Source organism: Protopterus annectens, chromosome 2.part1, assembly GCF_019279795.1.
Source record: "Protopterus annectens isolate FY-2018-M chromosome 2.part1, PAN1.0, whole genome shotgun sequence".
NCBI lineage: Eukaryota > Metazoa > Chordata > Ceratodontiformes > Protopteridae > Protopterus > Protopterus annectens.
This window is the reverse complement of record NC_056729.1, coordinates 217366-239041: the sequence shown is the minus strand read 5'-3', so window position 1 is coordinate 239041 and position 21676 is coordinate 217366.

Sequence of the window (21676 nt, the reverse complement as noted above, 5' to 3'; positions counted from 1 at the left end):
CATTAAGCAGGATAGATTACATCAGTATGTTGAATTCTGTAAACCAGTTACAGTCCTACTGCAAAGAATGTGAAATAGGTAGAGGTTCAAGAGAAGAAATATTTGTAGTGAAGGAGAAGGTTAATCAGGGTTGCTACAGGGGCATAGCCAGTTTGATTTGAGGTGTCTTTTGAGGTTTTGTTTAAAGAGAGGCAGTGAAGAAATGAAAGTTAGGTCATTAGGTAGTAAGTTCCAGTTTTTTCCCACAGAGTTGGAAAACAGTGAAACTCCAGCCATGTTGTAAGACTTGCTTATGCTAGCAAGAAGTTTGCTGGAAGAGCGAAGAGAATTGAGATTTTTGTATGGGATTATGAGATTGGAAAGTATAGGGGTGCTGTTAGGTTTATAAAATATCTTGTGGGCAATGGTGAGTTGGGAGAGTTTCAATTGGTTTTGAAATTCAAGCCAGCCTAGCTGCGTTAGATTCAGACAATGGTGAGTTCTAAAAGGATTTCGGAGGCAAATCTGGCAATGTTATTATAGGAATTAGCTAGTTTGATGAGATTATTTTCTTTAGATTAGTATATATTGGTGAGGCATACAGAAGAGTTGAAATTAAATGGGAGTGTGCAATCTTAGTTCTGGCTATTGGTGTTAGGAAAGGTTTAATTCTATATAAGGAGCCTATTTTTCTATTGACAGTTTTGATGGTGTTATTTATGTGTCTGTCAAATGTAAGGTTATTGTCAATAGTAATTCCTAGCAATTTAGTGGTAGAATCGGGAAATATACTTGTGCCATTATTGGAGATGACAGAGAATTCTATGGGGGAGGATTTGCTGGTGGGTATGAAGAGAAGGAGTTTAGTTTTTTTGGCATTGAGCAGGAGGCAACGTTTAGTGAACCATGTTTCAACTATGTTGAAAACATTCTGAGTAAGAGAATGTAGATCAGTTGGGGAGTTTGCTGAGCATATTAGTGTAGAATCATCTGCATATTGAATGCAGGTGGCTTGAGGAATGGCTATATGGAGGTCGTTGATAAACAGTGAGAAAAGAAGTGGACCTAGAATAGAGCCCTGAGGGACACCGAGTGTGACAGGTAGAAGGGATGATATATTATTTTCCCAAAGAACTGCCTGTTGCCTATTGGTAAGATAAGACTTGAACCATTGAATTGCCAGGCAGTCAAGGGAAAGGGATTCAAGAATGTTGATAAGAAGGGTGTGGTTTACCATGTCAAATGCTTTTGACAGGTCAATAAAGAGTGCAGAAGAGAGGTTGTTGTTATTACGATTTCTATTAATGGCATCTGTAAAGGATAATAGGGCAGTTGCGGTGCTATGGGATGGCCTAAAGCCATGCTGACAGTTTGCTATGATGTTGTGTTGAGATAAATGGTTTAAAAGTTGTTGGTGAATGCATTTTTCCATACTCTTTGCTAGGGGTGATAATAGAGCTATTGGCCGGTAGTTGGAATAATCATTACAGGTACCCCCTTTGTGTAGGGGGATAATATGGGAGATTTTCCAGATGTCTGGAACTATTCCTTCTTTAATGTTTCTATTTATGAGGATGGAAATGGGATAAGAAATTACTTTGGCTGCTTTTTGCAGGTATTCTGATGGTAGCTGGTCAGCGGAAGGAGTACAAGGTTTAAGTTTTTGGATGTATTTATAGATGAGAGTGGTTGAGATGGGTTTCAGATGGAATGTTGGAAGAGTGCCAGGTATGGTGGAAGAAAAGCTTGAGTTGTCAGGGACTAGTTGACTGGCTAGTGATTGTATGGTCTCTGTGAAGAAGGTATTGAAGGTATTGGCAGTTTGGTGGGGGGTGTTTTGTTCGGCCTGGGATGGGGTAGGTGTACGTGAGTGGCCTGGGTTTAGGAGTTTATTTAAACTAGACCAGAACATTTAGGGATTGTTTTGGTGATTTTGCTGTAACTTATAGTAGTAGTTCTTTTTGTCTGTAAGTATTGCCTTTTTAGTGTAGGATTCCAAATCTATAGAGGGGTAGTTGAGATCCCCCTTGAATATTGCATTTGGTTGAAGGTGAGGGATGCTAGTACCTTGAGATAGTTAGTATATGCTTCCTGGGACATGGAGGTGGACCTATAGGTTGCAAGGATATGGTATGAGACCATGTTTATGGTAAGTTGCACATGTAGAAGTTTCAGTGGGTTATATGCTTTAACTAGTCTAGATATGAGGTTGTTTTTAATATAGGCAAACTCCTGCACTTTTACTTCCCTCCTATGCAGTAGCTGGTCCAAAGGTGTGAAATACATTATAACCTTTCATTCCTGGGGTATTCTCTTTAACCTTTAACCATGTCTCTATTACTGCAGATATCTACACTATCCAGGGAGAGAAAGGTTTTCAAAGAGTGGAGTTTCTTGTTAAGACTTCTAGCATTGGTCAGTATCACCTTATCAGTTTGGCATTGCCTAGAAAGGGCACTATGTGGGTGGAAATGTCTTTGCCAATATCCAAAACTTAAGGGGGATAAGTGCAGGCCATTCCTGGCATAGCCAGTATGATCTATCAACCATATTCTCTCAGGCCTTCAGATATTGTATGCCCTTGGACTGACACCAAAAGCTAACCCAATTATTAAAATCAATCATGTGCTGTTGGTAATGTGGCATCACCCTTGGAGAAGGTAGTATGTTGCTCAGTGCTAGGCTCATACCTGCCTGAGACACATAATCAGTGAGCTTGATCATGTCTCACTTTATATAGTCAACGGAGGTACATATGAGGTCATTAACACCCACATGGGCTATGACAGAGTCATACTGGCACCTGTGGTTCAATGACCTGAGTGCCTGTGTGACTTGATGGACTCTAGCCCCATAAAGGCAGCTAACTGTGACTTTTCCTTACTCAGCTGGGTAAGGGGAACATTTGTGTGCCTCACTATAGAATCACAATTAGCCAGGAAAATTTGGATGTGTACTGGTTTGCCTTAAGGGCTTAGCAGTAGGGACAATGGATACAGTGTCACTATGTGGACTGTTTATGTGATGGCTGAGGACACTTTTTTGATTGTGCTGTGCAGGAGAGCTAGGTGTTCTAGGAACATTACCTGCAGGTATCTCAGCATAAGAAATGTATTTGTAAGTTCTTTATCCTGTGCAGTAAGTATGGTGCAAGTGTCACTGACAACCTCTATAGAATTAGATTTGGTTGTATGAGAGAGTTTTGCCTCCAGCATTAAATACACTTTTCGCATACTTAATCTGTTTTATTAAGAATAAGTGTGTTGTCAGTATACATGAAGCAATTGCTACAATGCCTTAGAATACCCATCTCAATAAGGCTGGCCACAGAGAGGGTCAGGATGTGCATATCCATGCTACTGATCTACTAAGGAGAATGAGGGAAATGTAAATACTGAATAGGTCAAAAGACAAGGAAATTGATGAGCTATACTAAGCTATGTGCAAACTAGATGTTCTAGTTGTTTAAAAAGATTGTCTAGACAGTAAGGGTATTTTAAGAGAAAATTTACATGGCAACAGATCAGCATCTAGATAGATTACAAGGGGGAATTATGCTGTGAGATTTCTCAAATATACAGATCACTGCTAGGCACCACTGCCTGGAGAGCAGCAGTTCTAAATAAATACTGTAAAAAAGGACAAAAAGTGCAGACATTCCACACAAAAAAACTCAATCAATGCAACTGTGACAAAAACAATGTGAAAAACAGGTGGTGAAACAGTGGGTATGGTAATATGCATCTTAGCTTGCTCATATGTTATGAGCCAAACATTGTGCAACTGCGTCTCTTAAATAGCAGAAGAGAATCAATTAAAAAAAACAATCAAGGCCGTGTGGTCACTCTAAAACAGCACACTCATTTTCCTTTACACAATACTGGGCCAGAAAATGACCAAGTCCCCTGTACTGTCATTAAAATGGAACCAAGGCAGTTGTAACGACTGTAAACAAGTTCAAAAGTGCAGATATTCAAACAGAAATGATTAGTTAATGCAGCTATGACAAAGACAATGCAAGAAACAAGTACCAGAGCAATGGATATGGTAATATAAGTCTTAGCTTTTGTAGAGTTTAGCAGAAACCACCAACACTCTTCTTCTAACGTAGTGTGGACGCCAAATGTCTTGGAGATCATAGGTTATGAGCCAAGCATTGTGCAACTGTAATGCTTAAATAGCAGCAAAGGTTCAATTAAAAAAAAACACAACAAGGCCCTGTGGCCAATCACAAATAGCACATTTTTCTTTTATTTACACAATCATGGACCAGAAAATGACTAAAGTTCCCTCTACTCTCACTAAAGTGAAACCAAGGCGGTTCTAACTTGTTGTGTCTTTCGGTTTTTCCCGGTTAGGGGTCGTCACAGCAGAACTCCAGTCAGCTAATGATTGGCAGTAGATTTTTACGTGCCGAGTTGCCAGCCCTGATGCACAACCTTCAACGAAGGTACGCCCATTCACGCATGTCTCCACAAAGAAGATGCTCTAGCTGAGAATCGAACAGGACAACGTCTTACTGTGAGGCAACAACGCTACCGCAGCACCACCACCGCAGTTTTAAAAGAAGTCAAAAAGTGCAGGTATTCAACAAATAAACACTCAATTAATGCAGTGAAAAACAAGTGCTGAAACTTGTAGAGTTTATCAGAAACCAGCAACACTCTTCTTCTCAAGCAGCATGGTTGCCAAGAGCTGCCGAATGCCTCAGGTACACAGATTTGTTAAAAAAGCTAACCCTTTAGCCAATCAAATAAAGGAACAGTAGGACTTACAACAGCAGTTCCCAGCTCAGAAGGGTATAGGCTATCCTCTCCTGCCACAACAGTGTAGACCACAAACCTTAATAATGCCAATTAACTGGGTTGGACCCCAAATGCTTAAACCAGAACAAAGCCACTTAGAATTACAGGCACAATAAGCCTTCACCAGCAGTTTCTATGCCAGTAGGGTGGAGGCTACCCTCTCCTCTCACAAGATTATAGACCATAAACCTTCTTAATGTCAAATGACTTGTTTGGAGCTCAACTGCTTAAACCAAAACTAAGACACTTTTAGAATAACAGACACGATAAGCCTTTAACCAGCAATTCCCAACTCAGAAGGCTGTAAGCTACATTGCTTGTCACAAGACAACAAACCCTCTTAATGTAAGATTAATAGTTTGGAGCCCAAGTGCTTACATCAGAGTTAAGAGGCTTAATAATTCAAATAAAACAGCATAAATAGTGGCTTAAAATGACTATTAAATAAAGAAAAAAAGCCACAATGGGCCAACCAGCAAGACAAATGAGTAACGTAAAACATTTGACCCACATACATAACTCGAATAAAAACCTCTTAAAGGCTTAAAAGACTTTATCAAACGTTAAGCACTTTTGCCCCAAAACTTTTTATGGGACTTCTTCAGAACATTAAAAGCATTTCAGATGAAACCTTTTTATATAAAAAATAGTACCAACAATCTAATTAAGAACAAATTGTCTTAAAGGAACACTCCATAATAAAAGAGCACTGCATACATAAAAATACATACTAACAAGTTAGAAATTCAATAACATTAAGCTAAGAGGCTTAGAATAACAGTTACAAATAATCAGGCTACTAACAAGAAGTAATAAATGGAGCAGACTGAATGCAATTGAACACTTTAAAAACATGCAGCAAAAAGCTAAATAAAGTAGGAATTAGCACAAATACAGTAAAATGGTTGAATAAAGTCCATTTTAGCAAATGGTAAGATAGGAAAAAGAAGATAATTCAAGTTTAAGAGACTAAAGGGGGACGGCCTTCCCTCAGTACTCAGTAGAATAAGCTGATGGAATGACACTGGGAGGAGTATCCACAGTCAGATTTATAGTAGAGATGGGCAACTCAAAAGTTACCAAGTTTAAAAGCAAAACAGGCAGGGTTGCTGCTAGCATTTTGGGGGCCCCCAGCAAGTTTAAAGTTGGGAGCCCTACCCAGGAGAATATAAAAAGTGTGACCACATTGCCATCAAGCCACCTTCCCTATCAAGCTCATGCAGCACCATTCACCATTTAACAATCACTGTGTAGTGTTACTACATTCAGACCATTAAAAAAACTTGAAATGTCAAGGTACACACTGGCTGGCATTTAGTACCAATGTTAGATTTTGACTAGTCCCTGTACCACAGCAAGGCAGCCACTCACAATGGTACACACACACACACACACACACACACACACACACACACACACACACACACACACACACACACACACACACACACACACACACACACACTGACTGGGACTATGCAGTGGTGCAGCGGTTTACATTGTCACCCTGCAACAGAAGGTTCTCCAGTTTGATTCTCAGCTGGGGTGCCTTCTGTGTGGAGTCTGCATTTCCTCCCTGCATTCACATGGGTTTCCTCCCACATTCCAAAGATATGCTTCTGCAGCATTTCTCCCCGGGCCTCTGCTAAAAATAGACTCTGTCCTAGTTGGACTTTCCTGGTCAACAACTGTTAAATAAAATAAATAAAATTTAGTACCAATAAATTATGACAAGCCCCTGTACCAAAGCAAGGTAGCCACACACAGAGGTTCACACACTGACTGGCATTTAGTACCAATGTTACATTACGACAAACCCCTGTACCACAGTAAGGTAGCCATTCACAGATGTGCACACACACACACACACACACACACACACACACACACACACACACACACACACACACACACACACACTGACTAGCATTTAGTAGCAATGTTGTTACATTATGGCAAGCCTCTGTACTGCATCAAGGTAGCCAGTCCCAGAGAGGTACACAAACTCATCCACACAGACTCCCTCACACAGGATAGAGACACAAGATAGACAGCTATACAGACTTGCACACAGGACATACACACCCACACATGATGAAGACAGCACTAACAATAAGACTGAACACAAAGAATTTAAAATACTAGGCTTATGAGCTAATAATGATGCTAGAATAAGATTTTGCAGTAGCATGCATTGCATGACCTCATATTTTTGAAGAACAGACCAAAACTAACAAACATCTGGACATTGTGCAACATTCTCATAGCCCCTACTAACTTCCTAACTGCTCAGCATAATTCCAAAGCTGAAAATAACTGCTGAACAAAGGTGTAACATCAATGATAGTTACAAACATTGCTATGATAAACTTAGAAAGATATTAGAATAACAGGGCTTGCATTAGCATTCATTAAAACAATCAGAACATTCTCTAGAACTCTCAGAGTCCCCCCCAAAAGTCTCAGCACAATTCTAGAGGAGATGCAAAAAAAAAAAAAAAAACAAGACAAGGACTTAACATTAGGGGTTTAAAACATTGTGGTTATGAACTAATAAAGATGGTAGGATGGTAGAATAACAGATTTTTCCAGTAGCATGCATTGTGTGAATTCACATTTTTGATGACTAGTAGACCAAAAATACATGTCAAACATCTAAACATTGTGCAACATTCTCACAGCCCCTATCCCTCTCCTAACCTCTCAACTTAACAATTCCAGACAAAGCCAAAAAAAAAACTACAGAACAAAGGGGTAACACCAGGGATAGTTTGAGACTTTGCTATGATCAACTTCGATAGTAGAACAGGGGTTGCACTGGCAAACATTAAGACTTCAGTACATTCTGCAGAATTGTCACAGCCCTTACCCCCCAGTGTCTCAGCAGAATAAATCTGGATGAAGTGAAAGTAAAATAAAAACACAAAGGCATAATATTAAAAAGCAATGTGCTTATCTCAAATAAAGATATTGGAATAACAGATTTTGCAGAAAAATGCATTGTGTAACCCCACATGTTTTAATGAAAATAGAAAAATACCAGGCAGACATCTGAATATTGCACAACATTCTCACAGACCGTAATGTCCCCTACCAACCGTCAGCACAATAACTCTAAACAAAGGAAAAAATTATCATAGAACAAAGGCGTACCATCAGGGATAGTTTAAACGCTGCTGGTGTACACAATACTAGTATAACAGGGTTTGTATTAGTATACATTAAAACAACAGCTGTACATTCTGCAACATTATCACAGCCACTAACCCCTCCCAACCTCTCAGCACAATAATTCCGGACAGAGCAAAAAATTATCTTAGAACAAAGGTGTAGCATTAGGCATAGTTGTAAGCATTGGCAGTATACACAAAACATACTAGCAGAACAGGATTTGCATTGGTATACATTAAAACATATTTATATTCTGCAGCATTCTCACAGCCACTACCAATATTTCAGCACAATTGTACACAAAACAAAAATGCAATAATGAATATTCTTATGCAAGACTAGATTAAAAACTACATCAAATCTGGACATTAATTACAAACAAGCCTTCCTTCCTCAGTCTCTTAGCAGAAGAATTCTGGACAAAGATAAAATAAAACTGTTATAACTACAGTCCCTCACAAAAAGTTATACAATCCTTGCCCTAGGTTTCCTCGCCTCCCCCCCAGCAAAAAAATAAAGTTAAAAATAAACCCAGCAACTTACCTTTTCTGCAGTTGCTAGAAGGCTGCTACTAATCCTCTGCTTGCTTTTCCTACATACAGACCAGACCTGTTCAGCCCTTTTAAATTGCCCTCAAAAGTACAGTTTTTTCAGATCTTTTAGAAATTGCCCTTACAAGGGAAGTTAAAATACGATGCTTTGCTGGTCCCATGGTCGTTCCAGGAAAATCTGCATCCTCCACCCATCCTCACACCATACCTCTCAACCTCTTAGCATGAAAAATCTGGACAAAGCCAAAAATAATGGGGGTACAAAGGCTTAAAAATAGGGACACCTTTTAAATATTGCTCATATAAACTTACAAACTTGCTTTCAGGCTTTGCTTTAGCATGAATTTTCTGAAGGATATAAAGTCTTAAAGTTAAATGTCTGCCATTATTTAGTGACTTCAATATTCATTGATGTATAAGAAAACTACAAATTTTATGAAGAACAAACCAAAAATATAAAGCAAAAATCTTGATATTCTTAAAAAATCTAGGCAGTTCAGATGTGTGCCTAATGCCAATAATCAACAGAACTGACCCAACAGCCCCATATTATGGCAAAGCCAATCAGGAAACTAGAACTTGCTTCCTTGACTTCTGCAGCCAATCAAGTCCCTTGTTTCACTGAAGCGGACCTGATTGAGTGCAGCTTACAAGTAAAGCAAAGGATCTGACTGGCTGTAGCAGTCAAGGAAGCAAGTTCTTTCATGTGAAAAAAAAAATGGAATTGCGAGACAGTCACTAAACAGCCGAATGAACAAGGCACCAAGAAAGGAGTGGAAGAGATGGAGAAACTCATGGCTGCTTTATATGGGGGCCCTTATATGTGGGGAGATAATCGGAGGCTCCCCTCGGCTGAGAGTTTGGTGGGTACCTAATGCCCTGCTATGGCAACAGGAGTAAGATGGGTGGGAAAAAATCAAATGCAGAGACAAGCAATAGTCAGGCAGAGAACAGCAAGTCATATAGCACTACAGCTAAATAAAGATGCCACTAAATATTTATAGTTAAATGAGGAATGCTGTTTCTCAGCTCCTTCTAGTAATTAGACGGATGTTATTCATTATCTGCAAAAAAATTGTTTTCCAAATGACCATAGCCATGACTTGTTAAAACTCCAAAAAGAGCAAACCAACTTAAACCAAACCAAAACAAAACAAAATGCAATATAGGAGTAAAGATAAAAACATGGAAGTAGGCAAACCTTAAATGAATAACTGTTCCAGAATCAAATGCAGAGAGAGAAATGTCGGCAGGTCATAGCACTCCATACCTCTCATCACTTTTTACCCTTGTATATTTATTTGGCTGCTGGTTGTAATGTATACCTTACAGTGCTTTTACAGTTGTCATTACTGTGATGAAGGCTAATGCATACTTTCTGCTTTGCTTCAATCTCTTGTCCTACTTTACAATGTATCATTTCCCATGTGTTGTGCTTAGATAATGCTCTAGTCTATACAGTGATTTTTGCATAGTGTCAAGGATCAAATCCAGAAGTATGTCAGTCCAACTGAATGTTTTTTTAAATTACTACTTTGTATGTAAGATTTGCCCACATATTTTAGTTACACACTGTTATCCTGCTTCAGCCTTGATCTACTTGATCCTTACTGGGAGCACTTTATTGTACAAATCATAGCAGAATAATTATGATGACAAGCATAAGAGTAACACAGCACAAACATGGCCAGAAATGGCCCATCAGCAAAACTCTTTCTATGTTTCTATCCCTGTTTCCGACTCTCTCTCTCTCTCTCCATTTTTGCCTCATCATTTTTTGTCCTCAGTATTACAGCAATGCCCGGCACAGAGCAGCAATAGTAACTGACAGCAAATGGCAATTCACATCTCATAGCAACAACTGGTGAGTTTTTGCCTTTGGACAGGGTGAGTTTTTGCCTTTGTACACTTTATTCTGCTGCTTTTCACATGACTGAGCTTAACCTTGGTGTGCTATGGAAAGACAAGGTGGAACACTTATGAGGAGAAAGTTATTACCATACCTTGAACAGGCTGCAGAGTTGAATGTACACCATATGGGATGTTGCATTTATAAATATTGTTATAAAGTGTGCTGTACACAAACCTTCTTACTTCACAGGGTTTCCATAGTCCAGATTTCAACAACAGTTTCAGAATCAGTCCTTTCCCAGAGATAAGTGCAAGATATTTACAATCAAGCTTTTATTGGTTAAGAAGCCTAGTACACTATGCACATCTAAGTACTGTTGCTATGCACAGATAAGGTGATTGGATGAATTCAGTTGTATTTCCATGTATTTTATAGTCTATTTATTATGACACCTATATTTCTGTTACCATATAGTGACTGTATTACTCGGTGATGTCAAACAAGCACATACAATTGCATAAGAAACAGTATAACATGCCTGAAATGCAGTCACCAGATGAGGGCTGTCTATGTTTATACCTCTGCTGTCCATATAATGATTACTTTACTGCAGTTATTAGGACACGTGTATATCTTGACACATAAAAGATTAACATAATGCTCATCTGTTCTGAATTTTTCATAATCAGAAATATTTGTATGTCTACACCCCTTATTTGCTTGAAGGTTGGTATGGAGCACCAAACCAACTGTTAATTTCTGCTGTAAGTTCTAAACTACGAAATGTAATTATGTATGGGCTAATACTTCTCCATCAATTCTGTACTTTCTGTGTAACGCACTGATGCCATCCTTACAAATGTAAACTATCACAGTATTGTAACCAGACTTCTCTGTGGTACATGCTGTTGTTACTGTGATCTCTAGATTATGTAAGCAAATAGGTAGGTGGTTTAAATCAAGCAGTGAATGACTACTGTGAGTGTGTGTGGATCTTTCTCATATGTGTAGCAATGGCTTTACCTAGGTGTATGATGGGCTGTCTCTACAGTTTCATTCATTTTTAGCAGATACTCCATTAAAACTATGGTGACATCATCCATTCAAATATGCACTGCCATAGTTGTAAAAAACATCTTGTGTGGCACTTCTTATTCAAGCAATGTGCTCTAGTATGATGCACTGGAAACACTCCAGGTGCAGTTAACCATTGACAAGACCTCTATTCAAATCATAGCTAGCTACAGGCCCCCGACTTTGACTCAAGATGCTCACTCCACCAATCTGGACCTCTTTGAATTTATGAAGATTCAACCCTTTACAGTGATCCTGGGCGACTTTAACTATCCAGCCATAGATTAGAAGAACTACTCTTGCCAAAACACAAATGCCCAGAGATTCCTTGATTTGGTCAATGTAAATGCCTTGGACCAGCTGGTTGGTTGACACCCCCACAAGAGTTGAAAATATCTTTGACTTGTTATTAACCAACATGAGTAACCACTGCAGCATCCCTACAGTCTCATCCATCTAAGATCTGACCACAAAGTGGTCACTTTTGAATTCAACATTTCCCTCAACCCCCCCCCCCCCCAGCTAGGGTCAAGTAAAAATCTTCTCCAAAGCTGATTATAACCTTCTGAGAGAAGGTATAAACAGCTACACAGCCCCCTCCCCCTCCATAGGAACTGGCACATATGTCCAAACCTATACCAAAGTACTATACGAGCATTTATATAGCTGCATGGAATCAGGAATATACGACAGGACAAAATCGTCCTTCTCAAGGAAGAGTAAACCTGTCTTGTGGACATCTGCAGTAAATAAACTCTATAATAAAAGAAAAACAAATGCTGTCCAGAACCAAGAAGGAGCAGGTGCCTAATTGGAAGCAATCTCTTCATAGCCTGAACAAGCAAATAAGAGCACTAGTAAAATCTTACAAAGCCAACCTCAAGTCCATACTGGTCACATGTACTAAAGACAATCATATGGCCTTCTTCACATATTTCTGCAATCTAAAAGGAAGCACTCAGATCTGCTCAGAACTGGTGTTCAAGGAAATAACATACAAAAATGCCATAGATATAGCCAACCTGCTGCAGACAGGTTCAGTGAAAACTTCACCCCTCTGTCCCCCCATCAGTAAATCGGGTCTATATTACAAGATCAAAACTTTAGTTAATCGAATAACTAAAAATCGATCTTGTAATATGAAAAGCCAAAATCCTTGAATGGCCACCTTAACGCAGGGAAACATTTCCCTTGTCCGCATGAAAAAAACTTTAATCCCAAATCAAGTGGGGTGCTGGATCACCGACACCCCCCTAACTAAATATACCAACTGTGAGATCGCTCCACATTGGAGAAAAGGGCATAATCCACAGCCAAGGGAATTGTTTCCCTGCGTTAAATTGGCCATTTGAGATTTTTGGCTTTCCATATTACAAGATGTTTAGTTATTCAAGTAACTAAAGTTTCAATCTTGTAATATAGATCCAATAAATCAGGACATCCCCAGCACCTTTCCCTCTCTGCTTATCTCCAGGGAGGAAGCCATTACTGCTCTCTCAAATGCAAAAAAATACAGCCACCATGGGATCAGATAACATCCCAGGCTGCATCCTACATGAACTCAGGCAGGAACTTGCAGCACCATTAGACACCCTATTCAACAAAAGCTTGAGTACCAGCTTCATCCCAGCTGAGTGGAGGACAGCCACTGTCATCCCTTTGCACAAAGGTGGAGAGTCCACTGATCCAGGAAATTATATACCCATCAGCCTAACTAGCCTGATATGCAAGGCCATGGAGAAGATTATCATGGGCCTCATTAACAAGGACATTGGCAACCTCCAAACACTCAGTCCCACACAGTTTGGTTTTGTCAAGGGGAGGTCATGTCTGTTAAATTTGGTTGACTTCTTTGAGACAGTCACCAACGCCATGAACAAGGGGAACACAGTGCACACCACCTACCTTGACCTGGCAAAAGCCTTCGGTACTATTCCCCACTTGGGTATAAATGATGAACTCTTTCAACAATGCATTAATCCATATGTTACCAGATGAGTAGCAAACTGGCACACTGATAGAACCCACCTAGTCAAAATAGGTGAAGCCACCTCAAGCAGAAGACCCGTAATGAGAAGTGTACTCCAGGGAACGGTCTTAGGGTTTCTGCTGTTTTGGATATACTTTTCTGAGGTGAAGGCCAAAGCTGGGCACTGTCATCAGTTCCCCTAGTCATGTGGATATCCTCCAACAGGGTCTCACCAAAAAAATGAATGGTGCCAGAAACATGGCCTCAAATGCCAAAAAAATGCATCATCATCCCCTTTGGGGAGAGTGACCTCCCCACAGATTACCACATTAATAACTAGGTCCTAAGTACACAATCAGTCGTGAGGGATTTAGGCACCCAGGTTGATAGCAAACTGAATTTTGACCACCATATTGCATCCATTGTACAGAAAGCTTTCTACATGGCCCACCTCATTAGTAAGAGTATCTCATCCAGGGACAAGGAGACCATAAAATCCCTGAATTCTTCCCTTATAAGACCCATTATTGAGTATAATGCTCCTTTTGGCATGTACCTCACAAAGTACATGCAGCAGCTGGAGAGACCACAGAGGTTCCTCACCAGGAGAATCCAGGGCCTCAAACATCTGCCTTACATAGATAGGCTAAAGGTCCTGTCCCTCTACTCTGTCTCATACAGACTTATCAGAGGTGACCTCTGTCTGGCATACAAAGCAATCTCAGACCCCACCTTGATGGGACTGCTGCATATCCATAAGTCAAGTTCCACTCAAGTAACCTACAAGTGCGACCTCAACCTGGTCTGTGACATCAATAGGACTTGGTGACAGGACAGATTTGTGTCCCAGAGACTCCCCCTTCTGTGGAATAGACTCCCAATCCACGTCAAGCAGAGTACCTCATTAACCCTTTTTAAGCACAATCTGGATAACTGGATGGGGAACAGAAAGTACACCCCTGGGATTACACATGTCCCTGCTGGACAGGTGCATTGGGTGCTGACTTGTCGGAACATGGGCTAAATTCTTGGCTAGGCTTGTAAGGGAATCAGGGCCAGTAGCCTAGTAGCTTCCTATGATCCTATGTCCTGCAACTTTGTGCCTTAGTCAGCCATGAGTCTGACTCTGGAATTATCTATGCATTGTGTATGATTAAACTTCTACTGTCTGTCCATTTTAGCACAGGTAACTATTTTGTTAAACGATGATGATGCCATTCTTGAAATGAGCTTTATCTAAACATAGAAGTAAGTCTTCTGTATCTAGAGGAAACACAATATTCTGTAGCTTGTTGCCTTAGTAAGACATGAGTTTGAATCTGGGATTATCTGTACATTGTGCATGATTGTGCTTCTACTGTCACAGTGATAACTGCATTATGCAGTACAAATGTTTGACTATGCCTACCTCCGTGCAATGTTTTATGACAATGAGACAGACCACACCCCTCTTTTAACTAATTTACAGGCACACATATTTACAGCAATAAGATGATGTTAATGCCTTCAAACACACACAATGTCATGTCTCTTATGTGGTCACATAGGTAGGTGTTTGAAACCCGCAGTGACTGACTATTATCAGTGTTTGTCAGAATACTGCAGTGCATGAATTTCATCCACCACAGATGTAATGTGTATATTTACAGTGGGAGAAGGCTTCTCAATTACTTTTACCCCGAACAACTGCTTTTCAACACTGTGATGGTCACAAACTCAGATATATTCTGTGCCACAGCTGTGGTAAGACTTCATCTTTGACGCATCTGGTTAATACACAGATCTATAGGTTGTGCACTTAAAAATGTGAAAGTATTTGTTCTACTTCAGTGAATGACAGTATTATGTGAGTGTATTGACATGACACATGCAACATTGCATTAACTTCTTTCTATCCAGTTTTATGTTGAGAAAACACCTTTGAACACATTATGGATTTCATGCCAGTCAAATAGTTGCTCTGTGATTCTTGAGGTGAGATTGCTCCTGTAGTACATGCAGTTAATACTGACTTGAATAGCATATCCACACAGACTGTAGTTTGAATCTGGGACTGTTTGTATGCAAAACTATAAGGACAGAGTAGAACCATCTTAGCCAACCAGCAGTGATATTGGACTGTTCTCTGTTGTTTGTCATACCTCAGACAAATTTGCATTGGATTAATGAACATCAAAAACCCTTTCTTACTTCACACCTTGAAGTGTATTTTTGACAACATCCATTGCTATCTCCTGAGGCAGATACAGTTACTAATCATCTCTGAAGAGGGTGTAGTATGATTGGTCAGGGGTTGAATGTGGTAAGATATGTCTGTCAAACAACTGTGACAGACAGGAATGGCTTAAGCAAAGAATGTAGATATGGAATAGTAAGAATGCCACCTTTTTGAGGTCTCTTACTCCATGTTATGGGAGTTATACTTATTATTTATTTATTTATTTATTTATTTATTTATTTATTTATTTAACATTTATTTTACCAGGATAAGTCCAACTGGACATTGTGTCCTTTATCAGTGGAGTCCTGGGGAGAACAGCTCCAAAGAAATAACAGTGTACATACATGCTTTAGATAACAATAAAACTGGCATACAAGATAAGAGAAACAATGAAGTACAAAAACAATTATGTAGAACAATAAGATACTCAGGAGTAGTACCATTATTTACAATATATACAAAAAGTACATTTCAGGTGAGAGTATAGTGTATGCATTAAAGGCTTCAACGGGTCACTTACATATGGAAAAGTGGGTCTTCAAGGGGGGTCTTTGCAGTTGCAGAGAGGGTTAGTATTGAGGTGTAATTTAAGAAGGCCTTTGAAGGTGCCTGTGTGACTTTGTAGCCTGAGTTCAGGTGGGAGGGTGTTCCATGCTTTGGCAACATCATGGGAGAATAAGACCTCCCCAGAACTGTTATTGCATGGATTAATTTCAATCAGGTTTTTGATACATGAACATAGTTTCCTTTTAGGGTTGTGAAAGTTTAGCATGTCAGCAAGGGCAGGGCACTTCCCTGAATGGAAGAGAACTTGATGGGCTATGATCAGTTGGTGGTAGCATAGGAGGTTTGGAAATTCTAACCAGTGCAGTTTAGTTAGGGAAAGGCAATGGTGGGAATGTGATCTATTACTGGCAGCAAACCTAGCTATTTTAATGTAGCATGTAGAGAGTTTGTTCAGGTTGGTTTTGTTAATATTGGTGAGAACTGGAGAGGCGTAAAGTAGTGTTGATAAGAGATGAGTTCTGGCTATTGTTCTAGTGTCAGGGGTTAGGAATAGTTTGCAACGATATAGGCAACCTAGTTTTTTATGGACTTTAGAGATAGTTTGGGATATGTGCCTGATGTATTTAAGTTGATGATCAATAGTGATGCCTAAGAGATTAGCCTTAGTTACTGGAGTGATGAGGGTGCCATTGGTAGACATGATGGTAAAGGTGGCGTTGCAGTGTTTGGTTGGGTGGAATAGTATTAGCTGTGGTTTTTTTGGGTTTAGTATTAGTTGATAGTTGTTTAGCCAGTTTTCTACCTCAGTGAAGGATTCTTGGGCTTTACTTTGAAGTAATTGGATGTTTGTTGCTGAGCAGATTAGGGTAGTGTCATCCGCATACTGAACAACGTTGGCTTTAGTGGTAGCTAGGTGGAGATTATTTGTAAATATGTTGAAGAGAAGGGGGCCAAGGATTGAACCTTGTGGGACACCACATGTGACAGGGAGTGGGGGGGATAGGGAGTTACCCCATTTGACAGATTGTGACCGGTTGTTTAGGTAACTGTTAAACCATTGTAGAGTGGGGTCATCAAGGTTGAGTTCTGCTAGACAGATGAGGAGTTTGTTATGGGAAACTGTATCAAATGCCTTGGATAGGTCTAAAAAGGTGGCAGACACCAGCTTTCCTTGGTTCCTGTGCGAGTTTATGGTATTGTAAAAGTTAATTAGGACAGTGTTGGTGCTATGGGAAGGTCTGAATCCATGTTGGGTTTTAGTTAGAAGGTTGGTTAGCAGGTGGGTAAGGAGTTGGTGGTGGATACATTTTTCTAGAATTGTTGAGAGAGGTGATAGGATTGCAATGGGATGGTAGTTGGAGAGGTCAGTAGATGGACCTCTCTTGTGGAGGGGGATGATATATGAGGTTTTCCATAATGAAGGAATAGTGTGCAGGGTGATAGATCTGTTAATAAGTAGGGAGATGGGGTAGGCAATCGCCTTGGATGCAATTTGTAGATATTTAGCTGGAAGACTGTCGGCAGCTAGGGTGGTAGTTTTGAGTTTAGCTAAGAGATTTTGAATGGTAGATGTTGGTACTGGGATGAGTGTGAAGGGGGTGGAGTTAGTCTGGTAGTTTAAGGGTTGAGGTTGGGTTGTGGGTGATATTGCACTTACCAGGTTCAGTAGTGAAGAGGTAAAGTAGTTATTGAAACTAGAGGCTATATGTGAATCAATACCTTTGATATCTGGGGGTGGTGTGGTGACTTTTCCAGGCTGGCGGATGTTGTTCACTGCAGCCCAGAATTTCTGTGGGCTGTTGTTATGTTTCCTTTGTAAGGAAATATAGTGGTTTATCTTGTCCAACCTGACCTGTTTTTTTGCTTTATTTCTGAGCTCAGCAAAGCTTTGTCTAGTTTCAGGAGTTTTGTATTTTTGCCAAGTTAACCAAGCTTTGTCTCTAGTCTTGAGTAAGATTTTTGTGGCTTCGTTTAACCAGGGAGCAGGGTTACTTCACAATCTTATTGTTTTCAGTGGGGTTAGTTGGTTTAAAATCCCTAGGAATTTGGCATTAAAGTATTCTACTACAATATCCATGGGAAGGGTTTTTGTAGGAGCCCAGTCACAGGATTTTAAGGCTTCTGAGAATTGTACTGAGGAGAAGTTTTTGTGGGAGCGGATTTGTAAGAGAGCGGGAGTGCTGGTAGATTTTAGTTTGTGCCGAAGGAGAAAGGTTGGGTTATGGTCACTGAGGGAATCAGGTAGTATCCCGGATAGGTGGTCAGTAAGGTGGATTCACGTTTGGTGGTTTTGTCAATTCTTGTGGGTGAGTGTATGAGTTGTACGAAATTATATAGGTTTATGTCGTTGGTGGCTATGGGTGAGTTTATGGTATTCCAGTCTATGTTGACATCACATAGGTGTACAGTTTCTTGGGACAGGGAATGGGAATCCCAGTGGAGTATAGATTGTAGTGTCTTAATGTTGTTTCCTGGTGGTATATAAATGCTGAGTAGGTTTAGTTGTTTGCATTGATTTATTAGGATTTTGGTGAATAGGGTCTCAGCAGTGTTGAATTCTGGGGTTTCTTTTTGAAGCAGCTGAACTTTTAAATTGGATTTGTAAAGAAGGGCACCTTTTCTTTGAGGTCTGCCTACTCTTAATATATTGAAACCAGGTGGAGTTATGAAGTTATCTTTAATGTGGGGTTTAAGCCATGTTTCTGTAATCACTATAATATCTGGGTTATATAGGTTCATAGGTTCATAGGTTTATACTAGGCTATCTGCACTAAGGCATTTATAAGCCTAGCCCAAATTTTTGTGGCTTACGCCACCCCTTATATGAAAAAATACTGTGCCCATTAGTTTGTTGTGCCTCTGTCCAGCAGTGACACAGAGATGATTCCCGGGGTAAACCTACGATCTCCCATCCACAGGTCTAGATTTCTCTTGAACAGAGTCAGCGAGGTGCTCTGCCTCACATGGACCGGGATTTTATTCCACAGCATAGGGAGTCTCTGAGTGATAAATCTATCCCTCCAGCACGTCCTATTTATATCCGTGCTAAGGTTTAAGTCGCTTGCTCTAGTGGTTTTGGTGGATTTGGATTTTTTGAGGTGGAGCATGTCCATTAATTCAGGGTTGGACATGGCCTTGTATGTCAGGCACATGTCACCTCTGAGCAGACGGTATGCAACTGAATAGAGCTGGAGTTTCTTCAATCTGGCAGCATATGACAGATTTTGGAGTCCCTTTATCCTTTTGGTGAGGAACTTTTGGGGTCTCTCCAATTGCTGCAGATGTCGGGTGAGATACATCCCGAATGGGGCATTGTACTCGATCATTGGTCTGATAAGTGAAGAGTACAGGGGAACAATAACCTCACTAGATCTGGATGTGAATCCCTTCATGATCAGGTGGGCAATGTAGAAGGTCTTTCTAACCACTTTAGCAATGTGAGTGTCAAAAGAAAGGCCACTGTCAACCTGGGTCCCCAGGTCCCTGATAACCTCTTCTGTGCTTAGTGGATTGCCACCTATATGGTAGCTTGGGGTTACCTTGTTTTTCCCGAAGGGTATGACTATACATTTTTTGGTGTTTAACTTCAGGCCATGGCTCTGGCACCAGCTATCTGTTTCTATGAGTCCCTTCTGAAGGATATCCGTGTCTGATGCACTTTCCACTATGGCGCCCAGTTTGCAGTCGTCTGCAAACTTTGTCAGCCAAAGTCCTCCTATGTTGGCCTGTACTTCTGAGAAGTAGATGCCAAACAATAGGGGGCCAAGGACCGAGCCCTGTGGGACACCACTTGTGACCGGCTTGGAGTCTGACACAGCGCCAGCAACTCTAACCCTGTGGGTTCTGTCCTTAAGCCAGTTTGCAACCCATCTTGTGACATATGGGTTTACATTTAAGCTGGTAAGTTTTTCTACAATACCCGAGTGGGGTATTGTGTCGAAAGCCTTTGCAAGGTCAAGGTAGGCTGTATGGACTGCCTTTCCCTCATCAATGGCCTTGGTGACTGTTTCGAAGAAGTCGACCAAGTTCAAAAGGCATGATCTTCCCTTGACAAAGCCAAACTGGGTCGGGTCCAATGTCTGCAAGTCCCCTATATCTTTGTTTATGAGCTCCATTATGATCCTCTCCATAGCTTTGCAGACTAGACTTGTTAAGCTTATGGGGCGGTAATTACCAGGGTCCGTAGAGGCACCGCCTTTGTGGAGTGGGACTACAGTTGCCATACGCCACTCCTTGGGCACGTATCCTGTGGTAAGGCTGAGATTAAACAGCTGCCTTATGTGCGGGTTTAATTCCTCATTTAGCTCGTGTAGCACACAGCCGGGGACACCATCCGGTCCCATTGATGCTGTGTTTTTAGCTTTAGAGAGTGCAGCTTTCACCTGCGCATTTGAGATGTCCGGGAGGCTACACTCGGCTGGGATAGTTATCTCTCCTTTAGGGGAGAAGGAGTGAAGTTTGCACTGAACCTGTCTGCCAGTATGTTGGCAATGTCTGTGGGTTCAGTGATTTTTGTATCATTTTGGACTAATTCTGAGCATATCTGGGAGTTTCCACCCAGGTTCCTAACATAGCTGAAAAAGGCCTTATGATTGTCCTTTGAATCCATGGCAATTTTTCTCTCAAAATTGGCCTTAGTTGATTTTATGAGTGCTCGTATTTTTTACTAATAATGATCAGGGGTGACTTCCCTTTTATGGATTTTGTTCTATCATGTAATAGCTTTCTCCTCTTATTGTAAAGTTTGTTAATGGCTGGGGTCCACCAGACTGGACGTTTGCCCTTTGTGGAAAGAGTCTTGGTTTTATTTGGGATTGCCTGATCCATGCAGTCCTGGAGGTGTTCATAGAAGGCATTTGTAAGGGCTTCCGCAGCTTGGGTTGTGGTTTCCACTGGCTCAGGGGCCTTGAAGGATACCACACCAGTCTTGAGTAGTGTGAAGTTTGCTTTAGAGAAGTTCTTCACTATGTTCATTTTTGTTTGGGGTGGAGGCGGTATGTGGATTTCCAGTGAGATTAGTTTATGATCAGATCTCACCAATGAGGGATATACTTCCGGTGTGGAGCATTTTGTCCCCATGTTTGTGACAATGAGATCTAGTATATTTTCTCCTCTTGTGGGAACAGTGACTAGCTGTTCCATGGCATTTGAATTTATGAACTCCAGGAACCATTGGGCTAGAAAGTTAGGGCTTGAGTAATGTTCCCAGTCTATATTCGGGTAGTTGAAGTCACCCAATATGATGGTGTTTGGAGATACATTTATACCCTCCAGTGTCTTCAGGAAGGCTGTGTGGGGTTCCTGAGTTTGAGAGGGTGGCCTGTAGCATGCTACAATTTGTAGAGCAGTTTTGCCTATGGTTAGTTGCACCTGGATGGTTTCCAAAGCTTTGTGCATTGCCACCAACCTGGAGGTGTGGGTATCCTTTATGAATATGGATACACCCCCTCCTTTTGTGGTGTGGTCCGGGTTTTGGGGCCGGAACGCATGATATGAGGTAAAACCTAATAGTGCCGGGTGCTCTCAGGAGCTTTGAACCAGGTTTCA